The following is a 10,098-nucleotide window of genomic DNA, read 5'->3' as shown; positions in this document are numbered from 1 at the left end:
AGCTAAGTGGCTGTATGGGCAATGATTGGCCGGTTGCTCAGTTGGGGGGCGGGACAAAGAACCGGATGTGGGTCTTTCTCTGCCAGAATGCAATTACGACCTCTGCCGGCTGATTAGAAAAGCCTGCACAAGAGATGAGGAAGAGTGCCCTTAGGGTGTGTCTCTCCACATGCAATGCTAGGTGGCGCCAAACTCATAAATGTGTGGGTGGCAAAAGTGCATCTGGCTGCTGCTCATGTTTCGGAGGGGATATGGGTTAGCTTCGATCTCCTTGGTCAGGGCGGGGTTCGGCATAGACAGAGAGGAAGCACGATGCAAACTGAACAATTGGATGCGCTAAAGGGGGAGAAAAAGGGAAAAAAAGAGTTACTAGTATAACCTTTGCCTTATTTTGTGTTTTGCGGACATCACATTTTGTTGTTTTTTGTATTTATTTTTCTTCATACTTTTATCAGTGTAAGTGTAACAAAGTTCGAGTGATTTAAGTGTGCCAGAGTTTCTGGAAATGGGTTCTAACAACAATATTTTATTCTAAAATGAAATATTTAATTATATATTGAATATGTCTTGCTGTCTGGTCTCTCTTTCTGCAGATTATACAGAGTCATATGAGATACCTGTTCCTCAGATCAACATAAACGAAGGAGAATCTGTAGTTCTGCACTGCAACGTAAGCCAGGACACTACAGATAAAGGAACCGATTTTGTCTGGCATAAAGATGGAACTGTACTTTTTAACCACAGTCCACATATAAACCGAACTGTAAGAAATTACACATCAAACAGGATGCAGATTGATTTCAGAAATCAAATGAAACTGCAAATATTTGATGCACAGCCTTCAGATTCAGGACTGTACTCATGCTTTCCAGGAAAAACACAGTACAGAGTGACTGTAAAAGGTAACTGAAGAGTATTTACAGAATGTTTTTATATTTTTTGATAACAGTGACATAAAACAAACACATACAAATACATACAAATGTGTGATGAATTAAAGGGAGAACCAGCATTAAAAAGCATTAGTACAGTTAGTTCAGTTATTAGTTCAGTCCATGGTGAAATGGCTTCTTCACGTCTCTGGAACTGAACAGCAATAATTAAACAGTATTAAAAAATAATTTACTCTGTGATATAATCTTATTGGTTCAGATTGCTGCCACACATTTTAATCCAAAAGCTTTAAATATTCAGTAGGCAGATAATACTTTTTAGCAGGCAGGACAGCCTAGCACCTTTGGGGGAGGGAGGGTTTATATGTCTGATGCAAATGCAATGCAAAATGTTTATTTATGATGAATATTTAGTAATATTTAATATTTAGTAGTAAAGGGACATTGTAGCCTAGTGGTTAAGATACTGGATTTGTAATCAGAAGGTCGCTGGTTCAAGCCTCACCCCTGCCTCTGCATCTGCTAAATGCCGAAAATGTAAATGTAATCTACATACAGATACAGTGCCTTGCAAAAGTATTCAGCCCCCTTGAACTTTTCAACCTTTTGCCACATTTCAGGCTTTAAACATAACGATATGAAATTGTAATTTTTTGTGAAGAATCAACAACAAGCGGGACACAATCGTGAAGTGGAACGATATTTATTGGATATTTTAAACTTTTTTTAGAAATAAAAAACTGAAAAGTGGGGCGTGCAATATTATTCAGCCCCCTTGCGTTAATACTTTGTAGCGCCACCTTTTGCTGCGATTACAGCTGCAAGTCGCTTGGGGTATGTCTCTATTAGTTTTGCACATCGAGATACTGAAATTTTTGCCCATTCTTCCTTGCAAAACAGCTCGAGCTCAGTGAGGTTGGATGGAGAGCGTTTGTGAACAGCAGTTTTCAGCTCTTTCCACAGATTCTCGATGGGATTCAGGTCTGGACTTTGACTTGGCCATTTTAACACCTGGATAAGTTTATTTGTGAACCATTCCATTGTAGATTTTGCTTTATGTTTTGGATCATTGTCTTGTTGGAAGATAAATCACCGTCCCAGTCTCAGGTCTTTTGCAGACTGCAACAGGTTTTCTTCCAGAATGGTCCTGTATTTGGCTCCATCCATCTTCCCATCAATTTTAACCATCTTCCCTGTCCCTGCTGAAGAAAAGCAGGCCCAAACCATGATGCTGCCACCACCATGTTTGACAGTGGGGATGGTGTGTTCAGGGTGATGAGCTGTGTTGCTTTTATGCCAAACATAACGTTTTGCGTTGTGGCCAAAAAGTTTCATCTGACCAGAGCACCTTCTTCCACATGCTTGGTGTGTCTCCCAGGTGACTTTTTATAGATATCTTTGAGAAATGGCTTTCTTCTTGCCACTCTTCCATAAAGGCCAGATTTGTGCAGTGTACGACTGATTGTTGTCCTATGGACAGATTCTCCCACCTCAGCTGTAGATCTCTGCAGTTCATTCAGAGTGATCATGGGCCTCTTGGCTGCATCTCTGATCAGTCTTCTCCTTGTTTGAGCTGAAAGTTTAGAGGGACGGCCGGGTCTTGGTAGATTTGCAGTGGTCTGATACTCCCTTCATTTCAATATGATCGCTTGCACAGTGCTCCTTGAGATGTTTAAAGCTTGGGAAATCTTTTTGTATCCAAATTCAGCTTTAAACTTCTCCACAACAGTATCTCGGACCTGCCTGGTGTGTTCCTTGGTCTTCATGATGCTCTCTGCGCTTTAAACAGAACTCTGAGACTGTCACAGAGCAGGTGCATTTATACGGAGACTTGATTACACACAGGTGGATTCTATTTATCACCATCAGTCATTTAGGTCAACATTGGATCATTCAGAGATCCTCACTGAACTTCTGGAGTGAGTTTGCTGCACTGAAAGTAAAGGGGCTGAATAATATTGCACGCCCCACTTTTCAGGTTTTTATTTCTAAAAAAAGTTTAAAATATCCAATAAATTTCGTTCCACTTCACAATTGTGTCGCACTTGTTATTAATTCTTCACAAAAAATTACAATTTCATATCTTTATGTTTAAAGCCTGAAATGTGGCAAAAGGTTGAAAAGTTCAAGGGGGCTGAATACTTTTGCAAGGCACTGTATATTGAGGATGCAAGATATTTATTATTATTCATCTAATTTCAGTGCTAATTAATCCAGGTGATTCGTTTCCACTCAATACAGTTCTGCTTTACACAGTTTCTGCATGCACAGGAGTTTGTCTCTTAATCGTCTTGGCTGTGTGCTTTCACAGGTGATTATAAATGCCATTTGTTTTTTTAATTAGTAATATTAAATCATTTATACTTTTCTGTGTAATGATTTATCTGCAGTTTGTAGTAGGACACTGTTGCCTTGTAGCTCATCAGCAATCTGTTTAAGATTCGGATTTTTAGACGGAGTGTTTCCAGTCCATGTTGCAACCTTTATTTATTTTATTTATCATTTCTACACCTTTATTTATTTTATTTATTATTTCTACACCTTTATTTATTTATAATTTATTTTATTAATTTACTTTCTCTAACAATCTAGTCATGTCTAATTCTCTATGGAAGTTTTCTTGCCGTTTTCACCACAGTTTTCACCACCCCGTCATAGGCCCACCTTACTTCCTCAGACATATCTGTGCCTGGTGGATGCTTGGCCAGGTTGATAGCACTGCTGAGATCTGAACTCAAACTCCCTGCAGTGGTGGATTAATGCATTAGACAGATGATCCACCCAATCTGCCCCACTTTATGAGATTTAAATGACTTGTAAATGACATCATAACCCTTTCTCATTTCGGTAAAGCAAGCAGCCTAGTGTGTTAGTGGCTAATCAGCCTGTGTTACACTAATCACTGGTTAAAAATTAGAGGGATTTGAACAGATAATAGCTTAAGTTTTTGAGTTAAAATCTCAGAGATGTCCATGACCACGTCTGAAGGAGGGAAGGTCAGATTGGGTTTCTCCTTATCTCCAAGCCATAACATTACTAACTAAATAATCCTAAATAATATCCTGTCCGCTACACTTCACTAAACTGTGTTTTATTATTATAGGAAAATAAAAAAGGAAATGGCATCTGATCAAAGAGACACAGCTGATGATCTTGTGAGTTACTTTTATTGATACCTGACTTATTAATAAGGATTTTAACATAATGTTTTACACTTTGGTTTCTTTCATGACAGGAAACGGTCGTTACTTATTACACAAGATTATATTGAACACAGTCATGGACAATTTAATATCTCCAATTTACCTCACTTGTATGTCTTTGGACTGTGGGAGGAAAACAGAGCACCCAGAGGAAACCCACGAGAACATGCAAACTTCATACAGAAAGGACCCGGACCACCCCACCTGGGGATCGAACCCATGACCTTCTTGCTGTGACAGCGACAGTGCTACCCATTTATCCACCATGCCATGATCGAATGAACAATTCAGTAATAAAGAGTCATGATTCATCTTTGCAAAGACTGAAGCTCTGCTGGATCCTACTTTTATAACCAGTCAAGATTCCCGTCCCAAAGTGTGTTACCAATTCACCAGTTATTGTGGAACGTTTATAAATGCTGAGAAATCATCTATAAACATTCTATAAACTTATTACTCTTGTTTTGTCCCTGTTAAAAACTGAAAATATTTTACTTTAATGAAGGTTAATTAGAATGAATAAATCACAGATTCTTTATTATATTTCACAAAATGTCCCAAATTGTCCAAAAATGAGGTTTGTATTTATATACGGTAAGCTTGAGGCATTTCTGACTGATCACAGACAAAGAACAGCTGTTAACCATCAGTAGATTATAAAATAAAAACAAATGTTTGATGATTTTATCGTCATGTTTTACACTTTGGTTACATTCATGACAAGAACGGTAGTTACTCATTACACAAGATTCATTAGATAACAAGTTTAATATCAAACACAGTCATGGACAATTTTGTATCTCCAGTTCACCTCACTTGCACGTGTTTGGACTGTGTGAGGAAACCGGAGCTCCCAGAGGAAACCCACACAGACACGGGGAGAACATGCAAACTCCACACAGAAAGGACCCGGACCGCCCCACCTGGGGATCGAACCCAGAACCTTCTTGCTGTGAGGTGACAGTGCTACCCACCGAGCCATCATGCCACCCCTAAAAACAAATGTTCATTTTACTCAAACACACATATATACAGTATATATATAAATAGTAAAACTACAACTTTAAATAAAAATGTAAAAAAGTAACTATAAATATCATACACGTACGGTTTGGTACAATGTCTTTTTCTGATATAACAAGAAAAACGCACAAAATATAGCGGATATAAATTGAAACTAAAGTATCGATCCCATCAAGCTACTTTAGATCGATTCACATACCAACCTTGGTATCGATAATATCGATAATTGGATGATCTGCCCACCCACATAATATGAAAGTCAAGTCAAGTGCAGTGTGAACTTACATGATGCAAAAGCAGTTTGTGATGTCACTCATATTAATCTCTTGATGCATGCTCAATACTGCACAAAAACACAAAATCATATTAATCACTCATATTAATGTTTTAACTGGCAGCTCTGTAACATAATTATTGTGGCGACCAGTCGGATCGCCGTTATAGCAAGACAGGAGTCGTTTTGGGATCATGGCACCTCATGATGTATTTTAGGACCTTCCCGCTGACGTGCTCTCTCAGTTAATAACAATAACATCATTTTGCTGCAGTGGTTTCCACATTTTAAGCCAGTCCTTTAATTAAATCCATTAGCATGAATAATTTAAATGTTGGTCTTTTGTTGAAAGTACTTCTGTGTAGTGCTGATTTAGTTCAGAGACAATTTAGTATCTCCAATTTCACCTTACTTGCATGTCTTTGGAATGTGGGAGGAAACCGGAGCAGCTGAAGGAAACCCACATGAACTCAGGGAGAACATGCAAACTCCACACAGAAAGGACCCGGACCGCTCCACCTGGGGATTGAACTTCTTGCTGTGAGGCAACAGTGCTACCCACATAGGCACTGTGCCGCCCGTGTGTGTGTGTGTGTGTGTGTGTGTGCGTGCACGCGTGTGTGTGTGTGTGTCCTTTTATGTACTGGTGACCTGTTTAGTTTTGTCTCTGCAGTGCTAAAACATCATCTGAGCTGGGCTAACAAAAAGAAAAACATGATTAGTGTGAAAGAATGTATCATACTTAAAAAGAATGACAGAATTTCCTTACACATTTAAAGAGAGCATGTGAATATTAATCTAGGTATTCTAAAGGAATTGCGTTTTTATATATTTTAAAATTCAATGTATTATTTTCTTTCCCTTTTAGCACTGTCCCAATTTACAGTGCTCAATATTCAGTTCCCCTGTGCGCTGTGGTGACCTCTGCCGGTTGCCAAGAAGTACTGCAGGCCAGCACATGCTTCCCTAGACACGATTCAAGCTGCTGTCTTCTTTTTATTGGTACGAAGGACCATGCTCTGTAGTGATCAAGGTCGCAGTGGAGGAGGTGATTTCTCATCCAGCCTTCCCTCCACTAGATAGCTAACTGTGTCTGTTAACTATCCAAGTTACACTGGTGGCTTGAACTTGGGTCCTGGAGGTGGTGGAAGTTTTCCAAGATAAATATTTTTTTAATTAGAATTTCTTAATATGATCATTGCGTTTAAAAAAAAAATCTGACTAAATCTGATCATACAGAATCTTAAATTATTCATTAAAGTTTGTGGCCACTTTATTACTCAGTTGTGATTTTAATTAATTACAGTGGGTGACAATCCGGTGGCTATATAGATAAGGTAGTTTGACTAGGTCACATGTATTGTAATTGACAGGTCTAGGAAACTGTGTACATATCCAGGTAGACAGACATTTGTTTACATTTACATTTACATTTTCGGCATTTAGCAGATGCCTTTATCGAAAGCGACTTACAGTACAGTACAGTATACAGTCTGAGCAATTGAGGGTTAAGGGCCTTGCTCAAGGGCCTAACAGCAGCAACTTGGCAGTGGTGGGGCTTGAACCAACGACCCTCTGATCACTGGCTGACAAGCCCGAACTTGCAAATAAATGACACTTGTGCACCTTTATACAAATTAAAAATCAATAATAATTTATTTACGTTTGAATATAACTGTGAGAGAAGAGCTGCCGGGATTGTCTTGATCACTAAGGACGCTTCCGATGCTCACTCGTTCTTGAGTCAAAATAACATTGAAATTTTAAGATGCCTCAGTAGACTGCTTATTAAGGCATCTAGGATTTCGAACAGCCTCCTTTTCGGGAGCGTGTAGGATGACGTAAAATGCATCTATGTAGAGAGATCACTAGCTTTTCGAACACACCCAGAGTTTCCTAGACTTTCCTTTCTAATGGGTGCGATTAAACTACTAAACCCTTTTTGGTGTATTTTACTCATGCTGCTTTAAAACCTCATACTTAATAAAGCTGGGAGGCACCGTGACTAAGTGGGTAGCACTGTCGCCTCACAGCAAGAAGGTCCTGGGTTCGATCCCCAAGTGGGGCGGTCCGGGTCTCGTCTGCCTGGGTTTCCTCCGGGAGCTCCGGTTTCCTCCCACAGTCCAAAGACGTGGAAGTGAGGTGAACTGGAGATACAAAATTGTCCATGACTGTGTTTGACATTAAACTTGTGAACTGATGAATCTTGTGTAATGAGTAACTACCGTTCCTGTCATGAATGTAACCAAAGTGTAAAACATGACGATAAAATCCTAATAAATAACATAAATTAAGCATTCAACTTTAGCATTAACTTTATATAGTGTTGTAAAATGTAATTAGCACCTTTAAAATTTACTCATTGCATGTTACACTATTTTCACCTCTTAAAAGAACAGCATTACACAGCTCATACAGTCGTGCTCATCTTTCAGCGTTGCTTGTATTTGTATGTGGTTAACCTAATATTTTTCTGACCTGCCAGCAGGGGTCGTAATTGCAGCAGTAATTGCACCCGGCGGTAGTTAGGCAATTATGAATGCAGCAAACTTTAAATGTATATAAAATTATATTACAATTATTAGTAAGCTCATGTGGGATAATGGTCAAAGCCACACTGCCTGGAACGGGTTTGAAGAGAAAACCTGAACTGTCATCTAATGCTCTAAGAGAATAGATATAAGCTTTATGTTGTTACCCAAAGTTTTCATGAATTCATGAATTTTATATGTTATTATTTTTTTAATCAAGTACAGTTTGCTTGCTTTATTTTTCAGTTCTAAATTTTAGGATTAAATATAATATTATAGTGACTGATTTTATCCACAATTTGAGGTCAATTTAAGCTTTATATTTATGCCTAAAGGTTTCATCAATTCTTTATACTGTATATACATGTAAAAGTACTCATAAAACCACAGAGATAAAACGACTTCCTGTTAAAGTTTGTTTTCACCAAACCTACATGAAAACACCCACTCACCTGACCCCCGATCTACACACACACACACACACTTTTCACTTTATGTTAATGTGTCTTGTGCCTTGCATAGTGCACTAAGCTTACACTGTGTACTCTCAGGTCTACAGCATGAAACGCTGGAATAAACAAGCTACAACACGTCTCTACACTTTTGTGATGTACTGGAATGTACTTTGAGCATTTGTTTTATTAAAGAAAAACCTAAACTGTGATCTTATGCTTTAAGAACATTGGTCTGGATGTTCAGATGCAATCCAAGAAGCACCAACATGAATTAAAAACTGCTGGAACGCACTTCCTTGTTTCTACACTCACTGTCCATTTTATCAGCTCCACTTACCATATAGAAGCACTTTGTAGTTTTACAATTACTGACTGTAGTCCATCTGTTTCTCTGCATGCTTTGTTAGCCCCCTTTCATGCTGTTCTTTAATGGTCAGGACCCCCACAGGACCACCACAGAGCAGGTATTATTTAGGTGGTGGATGATTCTCAGCACTGCAGTGACACTGACATGGTGGTGGTGTGTTAGTGTGTGTTGTGCTGGTATGAGTGGATCAGACACAGCAGCGCTGCTGGAGTTTTTAAACACCTCACTGTCACTGCTGGACTGAGAATATTCCACTAACCAAAAATATATCCAGCGAACAGCACCCCGTGGGCAGCGTCCTGTGACCACTGATGAAGGTCTAGAAGATGACCGACTCAAACAGCAGCAATAGATGAGCGATCGTCTCTGACTTTCTATAATAGAGTGGACAGTGAGTGGACAGTGTTTAAAAACTCCAGCAGTGCTGCTGTGTCTGATCCACTCATACCAGCACAACACACACTAACACACCACCACCATGTCAGTGTCACTGCAGTGCTGAGAATGATCCACCACCTACTGTAAATAATACCTGCTCTGTGGTGGTCCTGTGGGGGTCCTGACCATTAAAGAACAGCATGAAAGCAGGTTAACAAAGCACGCAGAGAAACAGATGGACTACAGTCAGTAATTGTAGCACTACTAAGTGCTTCTATATGTGTAAATGGAGCTGATAAAATGAACACTGTGTGTAGAAACAAGGAGGCAAATCACCTGAACTATTTCTCTAATATGAGTGTTATGTAAAAAATGAAGCATTAGCTTAATATACAGAGATGTAAAATGTAATTACCACCTCTTTAATTGACACACATTGTCACTGAATTTACTTCTTTAAAAAAAACTCGTTCTCATCTTTCTACTGTGCTTGTATTTTTCTGTGGTTAACCTATTTTCTTTTTTTCTTGCTTTCTCTACCAGTCTCTCACGCCCACAGCGGTAGCACCATATACAAATCATGCTGATGCCTTTACTGGTCATTAATGTATTTTATCTTGTGCAGACGGATGGGGCTTATGGGTTAGAAACCACACAGACTTTAAGTTCTTTAGGGGAAAGTAGTACCAAAGTTCAGTCACGTTTTTTAAGAAGTGTTTTACCACTTATTACGAACGTACCATGACGTTGATGTTCCTTAGTCTGTGAAGCGATTGGAAAATGTTTATCTTATGTAAAAATAGAATAAAATGTGTTTTCTTTGTTAAAAAAAAGGACTTACTGTAGTGAAAGACTCTTTACTTTGTTCACGTGCCTCATATCAAACAGAGCTTTGTAAAGGTCAGCGGCAAACTGGGTTAATCAGGTGAACTTTGAGCGCTGCAGCAAGCGTGGTTTTACTGCTTCTCATGTGA

At 38.9% G+C, this 10,098-nt stretch overlaps 1 long non-coding RNA gene across 1 annotated transcript; it reads left to right on the top strand.

The window, feature by feature from the left end:
* Positions 1 to 599: 599 nt before the first annotated feature.
* Positions 600 to 4,778, top strand: LOC134324622 (uncharacterized). The gene is made up of 4 exons (XR_010014201.1): positions 600 to 902; positions 3,096 to 3,204; positions 3,997 to 4,048; positions 4,129 to 4,778. It is a non-coding gene; the product is annotated as an uncharacterized LOC134324622 (long non-coding RNA).
* Positions 4,779 to 10,098: the final 5,320 nt, after the last annotated feature.

The sequence above is a fragment of the Trichomycterus rosablanca genome, chromosome 12 (assembly GCF_030014385.1).
Source record: "Trichomycterus rosablanca isolate fTriRos1 chromosome 12, fTriRos1.hap1, whole genome shotgun sequence".
NCBI classification, from domain to species: domain Eukaryota; kingdom Metazoa; phylum Chordata; class Actinopteri; order Siluriformes; family Trichomycteridae; genus Trichomycterus; species Trichomycterus rosablanca.
Note: the sequence above shows the minus strand (reverse complement) of the source record. Positions and strands in the feature narration are given on the sequence as shown.